We start from the raw sequence: 13,568 nt of genomic DNA, 5'->3' as shown, positions 1-13,568 counted from the left end.
CCGGCAAATACAACACATAATCCTCCGCCATTTCCGCCACCTCCAACGTGACCCCACCACTCGCCACATCTTCCCATCTCCCCCCATGTCTGCCTTCCGCAAAGACCGCTCCCTCCGCAGCTCCCTCGTCAATTCTTCCCCTCCCTCCCGCACCACCCCCTCCCCGGGCACTTTCCGTTGCAACCGTAAGAAATGCAACACCTGTCCCTTCACCTCCCCCCTCGACTCCATTCAAGGACCCAAGCAGTCGTTCCAGGTGCACAAAGGTTCACCTGTATCTCCTCCAACCTCATCTACTGCATCCGCTGCTCTAGATGTCAGCTGATTTACGTCAGGGAGACTAAGCGTAGGTTGGGCGATCGTTTCGCCGAACACCTCTGCTCAGTCCGCAATAACCTACCTGAACTCCCGGTGGCTCAGCACTTCAACTCCCCCTCCCATTCCCAATCCGACCTCTCTGTCCTGGGTCTCCTCCATTGCCAGAGTGAGCAACAGCGGAAATTGGAGGAACAGCACCTCATATTCCGTCTGGGGACCTTGCGTCCGGATGGCATTAACATTGAATTCTCCCAATTTTGCTAGCCCTTGCTGTCTCCTCCCCTTCCTTAACCCTCTAGCTGTCTCCTCCCACCCTCCCATCTGCCTGCCCTCGGGCTCCTCCTCCTCCTCCCCTTTTCCTTCCTTCTCGCCCCCCCACCCCCCATCAGTCTGAAGAAGGGTTTCGGCCCGAAACGTCGCCTATTTCCTTCGCTCCATAGATGCTGCTGCACCCGCTGAGTTTCCCCAGCAATTTTGTGTACCAACACGAGAAATAATATTGTTTTAGCATTCATTCACAATGATATTTATGCACCAGAAACTGATGATACCAGACCATATTTATGAGCAGAGTAAATGGAAGACCATCCCTCGAGTTGTCATAACCACAGTGACTGCAGCATAGAAACATGCTCTTTGAGTCCATGCCAACCCTTTTGTTCACAAATCCTACTCCAACCCATTTAATTCTCTCCACAACTCCCTCACTTCGGCCCCCCTAGATTCCACCACTCTGGGCCATTTACAGTAGCCAATTAACCTAGCAAGCTGCTCACCTTCGGGACATGCGAGGAAATTTGTCCCCAAGAGGAAATCCATGAGGTCACTGGAGAAAGTGCAAACTCCACACTGGCCACACTGGAAGTCAGGATCGAACCTGTGTCACTGACGCTCTGAGGCTCTACCAGTTGTCAGTGTGGGCTTACTGAGGGAACTGGAAGGTGTACAGTGCTCACATATACATGCTATCCTTATTTTTCAGGTTGTGCACTTGAAGAGGAAGAGCTCTGGTAATTTGCTGCTATTCATTTTGTAGATGGCACACACTGCCAGATTCCGCATACTCTCTGTGGAGAGAGAGTTCAACTGAAATGTTGTCTGCATTATTCCCTCCATACACATTGACTGATCTGTTAAATATTCCCACCACTTGTAGTTTTCGTTTGTATTTTAGATGTCCCAGCATCTGAAGATTTGTTTTACCGTAAGATGTGGGATGAGGGGTGAGCTTAACTTTAGGATGTGGGCTGGTGGGTTGTCATACAGGTTACTTTGTTTTGAGCATGTTGAGCCTCTTCCCTGTGTTAGAGCTGCAGTCACCCAAACAAGTGAATCATAGTCCATCAGATTTTTGACATCTACCTTGTAAATGGTGGAAGCACTTTGGAAAAGCAGGAGGTGAGCCATTTCCCTCAGTGCACAGAAAAGTCCAAAAAAGGTCTAGGTGACAAATAACCAGATAATCTGCTTTGTTTTATGCAGAGATGTTAGTTGAAGAAAATATATTAGCCGGAGTAACACAAGGATGTCAGCACTGGACCTGTGGGATTGGTGTAAAACCATGGGTGGGAAACCTGCAATGAAATGGATGGTAACTACCAGAGATTTGTTTTGTTTATTAAACACAAGGTGCTTAGGGTCCGAGCCCTTACTTATAAAACTGGCCTGGTGAAACCAGTGACAAATTGCCAACGTGATTAATGTCCCTCATGTTGGTTCATTTCAAGTTTCCAACTGCAAATCTCCTGATACTCATTACATCCCACAAGGATATTTGTTTGTGGTTTGCAAAATTCTGAAAAGAAAAACTTAAAAAAAAAAATTAATGAAGCATGAGAACCAGTGGCTCCTGGGTCAAGAAACATGATGTACAAAAAGATAATAGCGAATATAAGTGGTAGCAGTTCCAAGTATGATAGCAGGCAGATGTACTGGATGCCCCTCCCTGTCTCTTCGATGTTTACCTGTGATGCTGGTGGCCCTACTTAAAGTTGAGGACTCTTGGAGATCCTCAGTCTGCTCGTACACCTTCGAACTAGAGGCTCAACTCCACTGGACTACAAAGGTACAATCAGAAGGAAGCTTCGGTGAGACACTTACTGCGCTATCACTCCACGGTAAGTACTCTTCAACCTTACAATATTTTATTCTTCATACAGTGGCTTGCAAAAGTATTCATACCCTTTGAACTTTTCCACATTTTGTCACGTTACAACCACAAACATAAATATATTTTATTGAGATTTTATGTGATAGACCAACACAAAGTGGCGCATAATTGTGAAGTGGAAGGAAAATGATACATGGTTTTCAAATTTTTTTACAAATAAAAAACTGAAAAGTGTAGCGATCAAAAGCCACCTAAACTGACTGGCCGGGCAAGGAGAGCATTGATCAGAGAAGCAGCCAAGAGGCCCATGGTAACTCTGGAGGAGCTGCAGAGATCCACAGCTCAGGTGGGAGAATCTGTCCACAGGACAACTATTAGTCATGCACTCCACAAATCGGGTCTTTATGGAAGAGTGGCAAGAAGAAAGCCATTGTTGAAAAAGCCATAAGAAGTCCCGTTTGCAGTTTGCCACAAGCCATGTGGGGGACACAGCAAACATGTGGAGGAAGGTGCTCTGGTCAGGTGAGACCAAAATAGAAGTTTTTGGCCTAAATGCAAAACGCTATGTGTGGCGGAAAACTAACACTGCACATCACCCTGAACACACCATCCCCACTGTGAAACATGGTGGTGGCAGCATCATGCTGTGGGGATGCTTTTCTTCAGCAGGGACAGGGGAGCTGGTCAGAGTTGATGGGAAGATGGATGGAGCCAAATACAGGGCAATCTTGGAAGAAAACCTGTTAGAGTCTGCAAAAGACTTGAGACTGGTGCGTAGGTTCACCTTCCAGCAGGACAACGACCCTAAACATACAGCCAGAGCTACAATGGAATGGTTTAGATCAAAGCATATTCATGTGTTAGAATGGCCCAGTCAAAGTCCAGACCTAAATCCAATTGAGAATCTCTGGCAAGACTTGAAAATTGCTGTTCACAGATGCTCTCCATCCAATCTGACTGAGCTTGAGCTATTTTGCAAAGAAGAATGGGCAAAAAAGTCAGTCTCTAGATGTGCAAAGCTGGTAGAGACATACCCCAAAAGACTTGCAGCTGTAATTGCAGCGAAAGATGGTTCTACAAAGTGTTGACTCAGGGGGGCTGAATACTTTTGCACGTCACACTTTTCAGTTTATTATTTGTAAAAAAATGTATCCATGTATCATTTTCCTTCCACTTAACAATTATGCACCACTTTGTGTTGGTCTATCATATAAAATCCCAATAAAATACATTTACGTTTGTGGTTGTAACGTGACAAAATGTGGAAAAGTTCAAGGGGTATGAATACTTTTGCAAGCCATTGTATATCTCTTGTAGCTCCTTAATTGCCTTACAACTGCACTAAATGAGTTAAAATACTCTGGATATTTTCATTCTTTCTGCTAAACTATCCTGCCTCTACCAGAAATGTGTGTGAGTGCACGCAATTATCATCTGCTCAGCGAAGCATCAGCAACTATGGATGCCTGTACATTGGAGTCCTCCTGTGCAAAGCCATGAGTATTTCTGTTCCCTATTTCCAGATATATGCAACAAATATACCTGGAATTATGGACGCAAAATGCTGGAGTAACTCAGTGGGTCAGACAGCATCTCTGGATAAATTGAATAGGTGACATTTTGGGTTGGGACCCTTCTTCAGACTGATTGTAGTAGGGAGAGTGGAAGCAAAATCAAAAAATCAAATCGGAGCCGGCAACAGAACACCTCAGTCAAGGAGAATCTGCAAACAGGTTGCCTGTTGACTAGGGTCAAGTCTGAGTAAGGCTGGGTAAATACCGGGGCACAATATTCCTCCCATATCCCAAAGATCTGCGGGTCTTTCGGTTAATTGGACTCGACAAATCCATCCCCAATGTATAGTGAGCAGATGAGATAGAACTAATGTAAACATGTGATCGATGGTCGGTGTGGACCGTGTGTGTCAAAGGGCCTGTTTCCACACTGTATCACTAAAATTCTGACTTCCCACTTTAAGTTCTTTTGGTTTAAACAACCAATGGAGTTTTGTGCTCCTCCCTCCCACATGCACCTCATCTCCCATCCCATTTTCCTCCACTGCCATTGACCATGGTCAGCAACATCATCATCTCTGGTGACCCATCTTCTGCTCTATGCTCATGATCGCAACATATTGTCAGAACTAGGCCATTGCCCCTTGAGGCTTCTCCTCTATTCCGAATACATGGCTGATCCAAGTTGATTTCATTCCAACGTGTACCTGGACTCTGCGAGGCAGATCCAGCCTCTCACAGTAAGGAGATCCACTCAGAACACCACAGTCTTACACGTAGAATGACTTTCAGCAAACCTAGTTAATTTTATTCCACAGAGGACTTGGGACTATCAGTGTCTTGGTGCTCAGGGATGTTCAGTCACTAACAGATTTCAATGTCTTGTTTGAAGGAGAATCTGACATTATGAAGATGTCACCCATCCACACTCTGATGATAATGGTTGCAATTCTCTTCCTTTGCTCATCAGTCAGCACACAGGAAAACGAGTAAGTGGCACGTGTTTTGCGACGGTACAACCCTTCTCGGGGTATGGGTTATATCTGAATGAAATGAAAACAGTTTTCCAAGTTTGTTCCGTCAGAATAGTATGGACTAAGGAATAAGCTGGAGCGAGGTGGCCTTATTGCTTTGGTACATACGCATGCAGGAAGATGCAATATTAATGGAACACAAATGTAACTTTGATATCTGGCTTTCATGGGATGCCCACTAATCTATTAGCAAAGCAATCAATGTAACATAGGTATGACCGTTGGGCCCAGTGAATGCACTAGAACATATACAACTGTTTTAATGAAAAGCAATGGGAGGTTGCTCCTTTCACCCAGCTAACACTGATGCATCAACTAACACCAACACACATTATCTATTCATCAGAACGTAAAGGATGAGTAGTGGACGTTACCCTGCAAGCCAACCCGGCCATTTAGAACATATTCATCTCTAGTCCCTTGATTATCATGTTTGTTTTCTGTCTTAAATGTACTCAGCAGCCACGCATCTGGAGCCCTCTAACAGAGAAAACCCATAAAAACACACAACCTTTTGAATGAATATTTTCCAAGTGCTAGTTTACTAATTCCTCATTCCCCCATCTAGGAAAGGTGTTATCCAAGTTTCCACCCGTTCAAGTTTGTGAAGATGGTATATTTCAATTAGGTTTTATAGCTCTTTCTGGCCAAGTTTACTCAATCTCTGCTCATAATTTCATACCTGCATCTGGAACACGGCTGTGTCTAAAATGACTGCCAAGTATCCCACATTAGATATTAATTGGTCACTGTACCTTTGTGATGTACTGAATTCATGCGAACATTCTGTAAAATTCAATAAAACTTCCTCTCTCTGCCCAGCCTCACTCAGTAAATGACCTCAGCAGAGAAGTTGCAACACTCATCCAAACACATACATTTTTGGTATTCAGATGGTCAATCATACTCTCTTGGGCAGAATGCTACTCATCCATTAAGCTACAAAAGAACTAGACTTATGGATGTTACTGATGAATCTACACCTCCTGCAGGTGTGGGGCGAAGTACTTGGGGAGGGTAAACCTATCATTCTATCAACCTCACATATGTAGGAATTAAATGTGGACGCTGGTTTAAACCAAAGATAGGCACAAGAAAGCTGGAGTAACTCTGCAGGGCAGGCAGCATGAGTGAAGAAGGGTCTTGATCCGAAATGTCACCCATTCCTTCTCTCCAGAGATGCTGCCCGTCCCACTGAGTTACTCCAGTTTTTTGTATCAACTTCACATCACGTGTATCCCCCTATCTTTTGTCTGGCTTTATCCTGCCCCCAAACCTCTTTCAGCCTTCTATCCCCTTCAACAATCAGTCTAAAGACGGGCTTGGAGCTTGGAGATGACGTGGAAAACAAAAAGGCTGCAGATTCATGAATCTGATGGGAAAGGAAAGCGAAGAGTGGAACTGAATAAAGAGGGAGTTGGGAACAATAGGTGGGGGGGGGGGGGGGGGGGGAGTGGTGAGCAGTAGTAAGATTCTGCAGGAGATGTGTGGATGGTGGGCGGATGGAGTAGATGGAAGAGGGAGGAACAAGACAAGTTGTGAGCAATCTGGGACTTGTTGTGGGAAGGGAGTGTGAGAGAGGACCAGGGTGGGTAGGAGAAAAAAGGGAGAGAGGTGATGTGAGTTACCTGAAATTGGAGAATACAGTGAAGTGACTATGCCCTTGGTACGAGTAAACTCCCCAAATGGAATGTGAGGTCCAGACAGAAGGAACAGCAGATGCTGTAATCTTGAGCAAAATACAAAGTGCTGGAGTAACTCAGCGGGTCCGGCAGCACCTGTGGAGGGAATGGACAGGCGATGTTTCAGATCGGGACCCTTCGTCAGATTGATTGTAGTTGGAGGTGAAAAAGGGGTGGGCGCCTGGCAAGTGATGGGTGGATCCAGGGGAGGGGAGTGTAATGGTGCAGATTGGAATATGAGGTGGTCAGGGAGGCCGGGTGGCTGATGATGGGAGATTATGTGACAATGCCTGTGTGAATACAACCGACCAGAGCTGGTAACCTCTAACGAGTCGCCTGGTTTATTTCAGCAAGCGGGCAGTAAAATCGAAGTTCTCCACCTTACGCAAGGGGCTGGTGAATCTAAAGTTCTTCGCTAAATTCGTAAAGCAGTATGGCAAAGCAAACCCTAGCAAGCGGACAGGAGAATTGGAGTCAGCGAAGTTACTCAAGGAGCCGGCGAGTAAACTCGCTAATCTCATGCCGCGGTTTGACACAGCAAACCCTCCGATCCATACGAGATGAATTCAGGAGACCCAGGTGGACCAAACCGGCAAATCAAAAAACACTGGTGCTTCTGGATCATTTCATGGGGCAAAGATCCTGAACAAAGTGGATTAGATTCCAACACATTGAACCAATGCATCCAGGGATCTGCTCATATGTTGCTTGTCCGTCCCCACCATTCGTCTCTTGTGCCTGTCTTTACCTCTACGGTGCGATGCTGATTGCTTCTGTAAAATCTTGGTTCAAGCTCAATTAAAAATCTCTGATTCATTAATGGAACTGTTCTCTTTTTTGCCAGCATGGGCACAGCCCGTACAGTGGAGGGAACATGACGGGGCGAACAGGCGGCAGGGAGATGAGAATGGGGATTAAAGAGCAGAAAGTGGGGGGCAGGTGGGATGGAGTCAAGTGTTGAATTGATACCAGGAATGAAACAATGAACTTCTTACCTGCTACAGCTTTCACGGGTGCAATAAATCATTAGTAACACCAGACAAGCAGATCATAGTAGTGCAAGCCAAAGTCCGTTGCACAAAACTTAAGCAAAGCACACCGTAGTTTATTGCGGAGGTAGGGGATCGTTCTGGTCGGCATAGACCCGGTGGGCTGAAGGGTCTATGCCCGAGTACCGACGAGTGGCCATTACCGTAAATCTCCGAGTTCGAATCAGGGCAAACTCGGGAGAACTCTTGAAATGAACTCGTACCGTGGGACAGGGCTTTAAGGATTGTTACACCTCACTGCTCCAGAGACGCAGGTTTGATCCTGTTCTTTGGTGCTAACTCTGTGGAGTTCGCACTTGCTCCCTTTCTTGTTAAAAGGACTTTGGTGATTGGAATGAGTGCGTGGCAAGATACTTAAACTGTGTTTTCTTTTGTTAGGAGGAGTTGTAGCCTGGGAGAGCTAATGGAAAGTTAATTTTTGCATTCTTCTTGGTTAGGATTTCAAAGGCTATTGATAGAAGAGAATTGGTTTAGTTTAGTTTAGTTTACAGATACAGCGTGAAACAGGCCCTTCTGCCCACTGAGTCCATGCCGACCATTGATCACCCGTTCACACTAGTTCTATGTAATCTCATCCACTCCCTGCACGCTGGGGGCAATTTTCAGAGGCTAATTAACCTACAGACCTGCACGTCTTTGAGATATGGGAGGAAACCATATCACCCAGTGGAAACCCACAAAGTTTCAGAGAGAACGAGCAAACTCCACAGTGACAGCACCCGAGGTCAGGTTCGATCCCGGGTCCACTGTGGCGTCAGAAGCTGTGGACAGAAGCTTTCAGGTTAAATTTGATCCCAGCCTCCATGGCTCTGATGGAGTGTTATCATTCCATCGTGGTATCATTAATGTACTGTATGTTCCCATTAGGGACAATGAGTGCTGATCAAGAGGACCAGTTTATCATTGTCCTTGTTCCATTCCTAAACAGTTAGCCTTGTTAACGGCCCATACTCTACTCCCCTTCTACAACATTTTTCTTCCCCCCCTACAATGAAAAAGGGTCTCAAGCCAAAACATCGCCTCCCCATGTTCTCCAGAGATGCTGTCTGACCTGCTGAGTTACTCCAGCACTTTGTGTCTTCTCTACATCCTTTACTATTCTGGAAATAGTGATTAATCCTTTTAGAATTGCCTCAAAATCTCATGCTCTTTAAATTGTAGACAAATTCTTGAATCACTTAATTCAGGGCAGTTTTGGGACACTCATGAATGAATATAACAAAGGGCATATTACACTTGGGTTTTACAGCTCCAGTACTCATCTATCCTTCCCCATTGTTGGTGTTGTGTGGTATTTCTAAAGTACCTCTAAACCAAGGGTTCCCAACCTGGGGAAATTTACCCCCAGAGGGTACATTTTGCCTACCCAGGGGGTAAGTTTGTTGATTCTGGATTTGTACATATTTTCCCTCATTGACTGACTGTGTTTGGTTCTGGTACACCAGTATCTGTTCATCATCAGTTGTTCATAAATAAGTGAAATAACATTGTTATGTGCTATTAAAGTTGCCAGGGGTAAATGGGACAAAAAAGGTTGGGAACCCCTACTCTCAACACAGTTTGCACTGAGCATTCTGTTCCAGGCAACGACTGAAAACCATTCACAAAACTAATCACACAGTACTAATAAGTATTCCTCATACTGGTCTGTTCTTAATTGCCATCAGTGGCTGGGCATTGCCTCCTTCACTCCCTGCTGCCCTCACCTTCACTCTCTGTTGCTCCCACCTTCACCCTCTGCCGCCCTCACCTTCACCCTCTGTTGCTCCCACCCTCACGTCCTCCCCTTAGTTCCTCCTAATTCTCCACCTCATCCTACTGTGCCACATCATAGATAGAGTTGTACAGCATGGAGACAAGCCCTTCAGCCCCACTCGTCCGCACTGCCCAAGAGGCCTATTTATACTGTTTCCATTTTCCTTCATTTGTCTGACAACCTTCTCTTTCTTTCCTGTCATACATCACTGCAATGGCTGGGCCCGTGAAGATGGTCCCATAATCAGAAATATATATAACAGTGGCTTCTCCATAAACGTTTCATTGCCTAAAAGTCACCCATCTCCTGCCAGCGTATTTATGGTGAGTGGAATGAGTGCCTAGCGAGACTGTGTTTATTGCTGTTAGGGGGAGTTGTTGCCTGGGAGAGCTAATGATGGCAAAGATTGATCTTTGCATCATTCTTGGTTATGATTTCAAAGGCTAATGATAGCAGAGAACATAGGCACAAGATTTGAATTTAAATTTAATCTCAGCCAGAATGTTATCTTTGGGGACAATGAGTGCTAATCGAGAAGTCCAATTTATCATCGTCCGTGTTTCACTCCTTATCACTCAGCCGAGGTAATGTCTCATCCTTTACTATTCTGTAATTGGTGATTAATGCAAATACTTTTCGAATTGCACTAAGAAATTTCATGTCATTGACTGTTATATTGCAGACAAATGTTTCCCAATCTTGAAACACTTCATTCAGGGCAGTTTATGGAGCACTCGTGAATCCTCTCCACTTCACCTATTCTTATCTCCACTTGCCCTTGCCTTCATCTTTGACCCCTGCTGCTCCCACCCTCACATCCTCTCCTCAGTTTCTACAGGCTCTCCACCTCACCCATCAGACAAATCTGTTATTTGGGTCTTATTCAGTACTGTTCACACTGTCACGTAGTATAGTTCTCCTATACAAACTGCACCATTCACCAAAAAGTCCTCATCCATCCAGCAGCTGTATACTGTATAGAGTTATACAGTATGAAAAGATACCTTGATTCTATCCGATGCCGCCTTGTCCAATCCCTTCCAACCTACATCCAAGATCTCACAGGCCCTTCAACTCATTAATACCTTTCAGTTTCAAGGCCCCTATTCACTCATCGTTACCATGAACGTCCAGTCCTCCTACAGTCTCCGCTACATCGACGACAGAATCGGTGCTGTCTCCTGCACCTGTGCGGAACTCCTGGACTTCATTAACGTCGCCTCTAAATTTCACTCTGCCCTCAAATTCTTCGATAACTTCCTGCCCGATGGTGGCAGTGGGAAGAGGCCATGGCCTGGATAATGGGAATCTTTGATAACAGAGGCCACCATCTTCAGGCTGCACACCATCTAGATGTTTTTGATGACGGGGAGAGTTGTGCCCACGATGGGCAGAGCTGAGTGCACCACTCGCTGCATCCTCATGCATTGAAATTGATAAAGCAGGCCATGATGCAACCAATCGGGTTACTTTCTGCAGCCAAGGTCCCAAACAAAGGTCCCTGAAACTCTAGTTATCCAAATGCAGTCATCATAGACAATAGACATTAGGTGCAGGAGTAGGCCATTCGGCTCTTCGAGCCAGCACCGCCATTCAATGTGATCATGGCAGATCATCCCCAACCAGTACCCCGTTCCTGCCTTCCCATATCCCCTGACTCCGCTATCTTTATGAGCATTAGATCATAAGATCCCACTCATGATCATATCATAAGTAATAGGGGTGGAATTAGGCCATTTGGCCCATCAAGTCTACTCCACCATTCAATCATGGCTGATCTATCTCACCCTCCTAACCCCATTCTCCTGCTTTCTCCCCATAACCTCTGACACCAGTGCTAATCAAGAATGTATCTATCTCTGCGTTAAATATATCCACTGTGCCTCCACATCTTTCTGTGCTAAAGAATGCCACAGATTCTCCACCCTCTGACTAAAGAATTCCTCCTCATCTCCTTCCTAAAAGAAAGTCCTTTAATTTTGAAGCTGTGACCTCTAGTCCTAGACTCTCCCACTAATAGAAACAACCTCTCCACATCCACTCTATCCAAGTCTTTCACTATTCTGTACGTTTCAATGGGGACCCCCCTCATTCTTCTAAACAGCCTACCGGCAACGATCCATGTTTGGACGACAAGTTTAAACTCCGAATTGATTCATTCAATAATGCTAGGAGAAAATGTGCCTTTTATATAACATCTGCACAACTATGTTGATCTACCATTTGTTCCCACTGTTCCACACCAATCTCTGGTAAAAAGGAGAATATTCACCCATCAAACTTGATTGTTCCAATCCTCCACTCTTTCCCCAGGAATTTGATATTTTTGCCCTTTAAATAGTTATTAATTTCCCTTTTGAAATTTATTCCACTACTCTGATATTGGATCGCAAAAATTGTTTTTCCTCATATCATTACTCGTTCTTCTTTTTAAAAATCTATTCTGCACTCTGTTTACTTTCCCATTTGCGCTACCTATTGCACTTACGAGTAACATTTCAGGTTGAAGATCTCTCATCAGATTGAGGGTTTTTAATTCATCTCTTCAAACTTAAATTGCCATTTTCAAAGAAAATGTGTATGTACTCCCTGGACCTCTCATTCTTTACTGCAAACTGGTTAAAATCGTATAAATTTATTTATGTTGCTTATTTACCCTTCAACATAAATCACACTTTCCTGCCATGTGCATCTCACTAGATTGTCCTCCTGAAACGAAATACTCAGCAGATCAGGCAGCATATGTGGAGAGAGAAGCAGAATTTCCAGTCAATGACCTTTTAGAGTTAGAAGTAAATTGAATTTTAAGTTGAGGGACACAGGGAGGAGAGAACTAAATGAAGCTTGTATAACAGGGAGGAGATCAGGAACAAATTGAATGACAAGACCTATGACTTGATGACTAAATGTTAGTGGCATCTTTTGAAAGCGAGTTTTTACATAGAAACATAGAAAATAGGTGCAGGAGTAGGCCATTCGGCCCTTCGAGCCTGCACCGCCATTCAATATGATCATGGCTGATCATCCAACTCAGTATCCTGTACCTGCCTTCTCTCCATACCCCCTGATCCCTTTAGCCACAAGGGCCACATCTAACTCCCTCTTAAATATAGCCAATGAACTGGCCTCAACTACCTTCTGCGGCAGAGAATTCCAGAGATTCTGTGAAAAAAGCTTTCCTCATCTCGGTCCTAAAAGATTTCCCCCTTATCCTTAAACTGTGACCCCTTGTTCTGGAGTTATTGTAAAATAACAAAAGGTGTGCCAATAACAAAAGGAGATGTGAATAAGAGATAAATGAAAGCTGAAATTCAATAGAAGCCTTTTACCAGGGCGTCTTTCTGGCATTAAAGAGCAAATTATATCCCGTGTGTAGGAAGGAACTGCAGGTGCTACTTTAAACCGAAGATAGACACAAAAAGCTATAGCAACTAAGTAGGCAAACAGCATCTCTTGGGAAAAGGAATAGGTTGTGGCGCCACTCAGTGGTTAGGCGACATATTAGGCGAACCCTCAGCCCTAGGACTGGCAGGGTCACGTGACTAGGTTTAGTGGGAAGAAGTCATCACGTGGCTTAAGGATGTGCCCGGTGGTATATATAGAACTTTGGGAGTATCCTCCTCAGTTGCGTGTGAGCTGTTCTTGTTCAACTTAATAAAGATCACTTTGTTTAACAACACGTGGTGACCCCGACGACCTAATACGGTTATTTTGGATTCGGAAAATGGAAGAGGACAACGCTCAACCCGAAGTTGCCGCCGATCTGGCCCAGCAAAACGCCGCCACTCTTATGCTGCCCGTGTTCTGGACATCGCAGCTCCAAGTGTGGTTTCAGCAGGCCGAGGCCCAGTTCCACATTCGCCGCATCATGGTTGATGACACCTGGTACCATTATGTGGTCGGCGCGCTGGATCTGGAGACGGCCGGTCGCTTGGTCCCTTACCTACGCGCCCCGCCGGCTGTGGACAAGTACGGGGGCCTCAAAGCGCTTCTCCTGCGTACCTTCAGGCTCAGTCGCCGGGATCGAATGCTCATGCACATGGGCGGGCTTGGCGATCACAAGTCGTCGATGCTCATGAGCGAAATGCTCACTCTGATGGACGGT

Source organism: Amblyraja radiata, chromosome 24 (genome assembly GCF_010909765.2).
Source record: "Amblyraja radiata isolate CabotCenter1 chromosome 24, sAmbRad1.1.pri, whole genome shotgun sequence".
NCBI lineage: Eukaryota > Metazoa > Chordata > Chondrichthyes > Rajiformes > Rajidae > Amblyraja > Amblyraja radiata.
The sequence above is the reverse complement of the archived record's forward strand: the minus strand, read 5'-3'. Positions refer to the sequence as shown.